The sequence below is a fragment of the Acinonyx jubatus genome, unplaced genomic scaffold, assembly GCF_027475565.1.
Source record: "Acinonyx jubatus isolate Ajub_Pintada_27869175 unplaced genomic scaffold, VMU_Ajub_asm_v1.0 scaffold_47, whole genome shotgun sequence".
Lineage (NCBI taxonomy): Eukaryota > Metazoa > Chordata > Mammalia > Carnivora > Felidae > Acinonyx > Acinonyx jubatus.
The window spans coordinates 51360-55902 of NW_026463966.1; the positions used below are offsets into that span (position 1 = coordinate 51360).

At 44.6% G+C, this 4543-nt stretch overlaps 1 pseudogene; it reads right to left on the reverse strand.

Annotated features, from left to right (window-relative positions):
* Nucleotides 1-3160: 3160 nt before the first annotated feature.
* Nucleotides 3161-3507, reverse strand: LOC106989087 (60S ribosomal protein L31-like; annotated as a pseudogene).
* Between the last annotated feature and the right edge of the window lie 1036 nt (nucleotides 3508-4543).

A 4543-nucleotide genomic window follows, 5' to 3' on the forward strand; every position in this document is an offset into this window, starting at 1 on the left:
ATCAAATGATTTTTGAAAAGGGTTCCAAGACCATTCAATGCAGAAAGGTCAGTCTTTTTAAAAATGTTGTGGATAAAACTGGATATCCACGTGCAAAAGAATGAAGTTTGACTCTTGCCTAACACTACATACAAAAATTAACTCAAAATGGATTTAAAAAAAAAAGAACCTAAACATAATATACAAATCATGAAAGTCCTAGAAGAAAAATAGGGCAAAGCTTCATGAAATTAGATTTTGCAGTGATTTTTTTTAACGTGACACCAAAATCACAGGCAACAGAACTAAAAAATAGACAAATTTGACTTCATGAAAGTTAAAAACTTTTGTGCATCAAAGGACAGTATCAACAGTCAGAGTAGGGGCTTAGTGAGGTCAGGCGATCAATGGAGCTTTAGTGTAGGTCCATCTTGCAGTGGTCACAGTGGTTCCTCAAACTCATCCTGTGGTTATTTCCACAGTCCTGGAATGCATAATTTGAGTAGACATACAAAGCAACTGGTGGAACCCCCACATTCGCTCCCTGACCTGTGGAGTGAGAGGTACTACAGTGGGAAAGGCCAAGGGGAAGCCACCAGAATTGCCTCTACCTAGGAATATTGCTAAAAGAAACACTACTTCCATGGAGGGATTGTAGAGATTAATGCCACTATCAAGGACTTGAAAGATGAAGGGGTGGTGATTCCCACCACAGCCCCTTTCAACTCAACTATCTGGCCCGTGCAGGAAACAATGGATCTTGGAGGATGACAGTGGATTATTGTAAAGTTTACTAATTACAGCTACTGTTGCAGATGTGGTTACATAGCTCGAACATATCCCCTGGTTCTTTGTATGCGGATATTGATCCATTATATTAATTTCTTGGGACTGCTATAACACGGTACCACAAACTGGGTGGTTTCAGTAAGATAAATTTATTGTCACATAGTTCTGGAGTCCAGAAATCTAAGATCAAGGTGTTGGTAGGATTGGTTCTTTCTGAAGACTGTGAGGGAAAATCTGTTCCATGACTCTCTCCTAGCTTCTGGTAGCTTCGGGCATTCCTTGGCTTCCAGATGGCCATCTTCCCGCTGTGTTTTCATATTGCTAGCCCTCTTTACTTGTCTGGATCTGCATCCAAATTGGGATATGGGATTAGAGCCCACCCTAAGGACCTTAACTTAATCATCTGCAAAAGTCCCTTTTGCCAAGTAGAGTCACATTCACAGGTACTGGAGGTTAAGACATCAACACCTTTTTAGAAGTCACAATTAGACCCAAAACATCTGGAAAATGGTTTTTCTTTGATACTATTAGTAAATAACACTAGAAACCATTTGCCAACATTACTCCTTCATTGTCCTACCCCAGGAGTATATCAGTTCTCCAGGCCTAAATCATAATTTAACCCACGGGAACCTTGACCACTTTTTCTTTACACAAGGCATCACATTGGTTCATTACATTGATGACATTATCCTGATTGGACCTGGTAAGCAAGAAGCAGCAACTACTCTAGACTGACTGGTAAGACAGTTGCGTGTCAGAGGGTAGGAAATAAATCTGACAAAAATTCAGGATCCTTCCACCTAAGTGAAATTCCAATAGGTCTAGTGGTATCAGGCATGTGGAGATATCCCTTCTAAGGTGAAGGATAAGTTGTTGCATCTGTCCCTTCCTACGGCCAGGAAAAGAGGCACAACACCTCGTGAGTCTTTTTGGATTTTGGAGGCAATGTATTCCTCCTTGGGGTGTATAATTTCAAGCCATTTACCAAGTGTTCTAAAAACCTGCTAATTTTGAGTGGGACCCAGATTAAGAGAAGGCTCTGCAGCAGACCTAAGATGATGTGCACGCTTTGTCACTTGGGCCACATGATTCAGCAGCCCCAATGGATGTTTGAAGTGTCAGTGGCAGATAGGGATGGTGTTTGGAGTTGGAACCTTTGGCAGGCTCCTTTAGGTGAATCACAGCACAGGACCTTAGATTTCGGAGCAAAGCCCTGCTATCCTCTGCAGATAACTACTCTCCTTTTGCAAAACAGCTTTTGATTTCCTTCTGGGCTTTAGGAGAGACTGGATGCTTGAACATGGGCCACTATATTATCATGTGACCTCAGCTGCCCATCATAAATTGGGTGTTATCTGACTCACCAAGCCATAAAGTTGGGCATGGACATCATCAAATGGAAGTGGTATATATGTAACCACGCTTGAGCAGGCCCTGAAGGCACAAAGAAGTGAAAAGTGAAAAAGTGGCCATAATGCCCCTGGACCCCACTCCTGCTACACCGCTCCTCTCTCCAAGCTTGCACCTATGGCCTTATGAGTTCCCTATGATCAGTTGACAGAGGAAGAGAAGACTTGGGCCTGGTTTGCTGATGGTTCTGCACGATATGCAGGCACTACCCAAATGTGGACATCTACAGCACTGCAGCACCTCTCTGGGACATTCCTGAAGGAAGATGGTGAAGATAAATCCTTCCAGTGGGCACAACTTAGGGGCAGCACACCTGGTTGTTCACATTTCTTGGAAGGAGAAATGGCTAGATGTGCGATTATACAACAATTCATGGGCTGTTGCCAATGGTTTGGCTGGATGGTCAAAGACTTGGAAGGAGCATGATTGGAAAACTGGTGGCAGGGAGGTCTGGGTACAAGGTATTGTGAATAGATATCTCTGAACGGGCAAAAGGCATAAAGACATTTATGTCCCATGTGAATGTTCACCAAAGTGTAACTTCAGCAGGGGAGGACTTTAATAATCAAATGGATAGGATGACCTGTTCTGTGGATACTAGTCAGCCTTTTCCTCAGCCACCCCATGTCATCGCCCAGTAGATGATGACCACAAAGTGGCCATGGTGGCAGGGATGGAAGTGATGCATGGGCTCACCAACATGGACTTCTATTCAGCAAGACCAACCTGGCTACAATTGGTCACTGCTAAGTGACCAATCTGCCAGCAACTGAGACCAACAACACTTAGCCCCCAGTATGATACCATTTCCAAGACTGGTCAGCATGGCAGCAGGATGATTATGTTGGACTGCCTCCATCTTGGAAGGGGCAACGTTTTTTCTTGCTGGAATAGACACTCTGGATACACATTTTTCCTTCCCTGCATGCAATTATTCTCCCCCTCCCCCAGTTTTATACCTTTATTTGACAATAAATGATTAATTCCCATCCACATCAACTGTCTGTAGATTTTTGAGAGTGGTGACAGGTACAAAGGTAACCAGTGTATAGAGCTTGTCTGGTGAATCTTCATCTTTGTTACGTTTCCTGGACAACCACACATGGATATGGTATGGAACATTCCTTATTCCTTTAGCCCAGACAGCTTTGTTCCCATCTCCTTCATGGCAAATTTCTGGGTCTCTCTGAGTGCCCAGTGGCACGCTTCTTGAAACCTACTCCACGGATGCACTTGTGAATGTTGATGGTGTGTTCTCTGGTCACTATCTCAATAATGGCAGAATGGACCTTATTCTTCTCACCATCCTTCTTTGCAGGAGCTGTTCTGCTGGGCCCAGGTTGGAAAGGAAGTGTATACAATTATTCTGACCAGACTACTATCCATGGACTTACAGGTGCCTTATCCACGATCACGGTATTCCACACTGCATTACTTCTGATCAAAGAACTTCCTTCATAGCAAAAGAAGCACAGCAATGGGCCCATGCTCATGGAATTCATTGGCATCACCATGTTTTCCACCTTCTTGAAGCAACTGACTTGATAGAATGGTAGAATGGCCTTTTTTAAAAAACGCTTATTTATTTTTGAGACAGAGAGAGACAGAGCATGAACGGGGGAGGGTCAGAGAGAGAGGGAGACACAGAATCCAAAACAGGCTCCAGACCCTGAGCTGTCAGCACAGAGCCCGACGCGGGGCTCAAACTCACGGACTGCGAGATCATGACCTGAGCTGAAGTCAGACGCTTAACCAACTGAGCCACCCAGGCGCCCCTAGAATGGCCTTTTGCAGACTCAGTTACATTGCAAGCTAGATGGCAATACCTTATTTCTTTAAAAAATTTTTTCATGTTTATTTTTTCGTTACAGAAAGAGAGACAGAACACTCGCGGGGGGGGGGGGGTAGAGACAGAGAGAGACACAGAATCCAAAGCAGGCTCCAGGCTCTGAGCTGTCAGCACAGAGCCCGACGCAGGGCTCAAACTCACAAACCATGACATCATGACCTGAGCTGAAGTCAGATGCTTAACCAACTGAGCCACGCAGGTGTCCCAAGATGGCAATACCTTCTAAGACTGGGTCAAGGCTCTGCAGAAGGCTGTATATACTCTGAATCAGTATCCAACATATGACCCTGTTCCTCCCATAGGCAGGGTCCAAGAATCAAAGGGACCCACTAGAAAAATGTTTGCTTCCTGCTCCCATAACATTGTGTTCTGCTGGCCTAGAGGCCTTAGTCTCATAGGGATGAAGGTTTCCAGCAGAGGACACATTGAATTGGGAGTTAGGACTGCCACCCAGCCACATTGGGCTCCTCATGTCTCTGGGTCACCAGTCAAGGAAGGCAGTTACTGTACTGG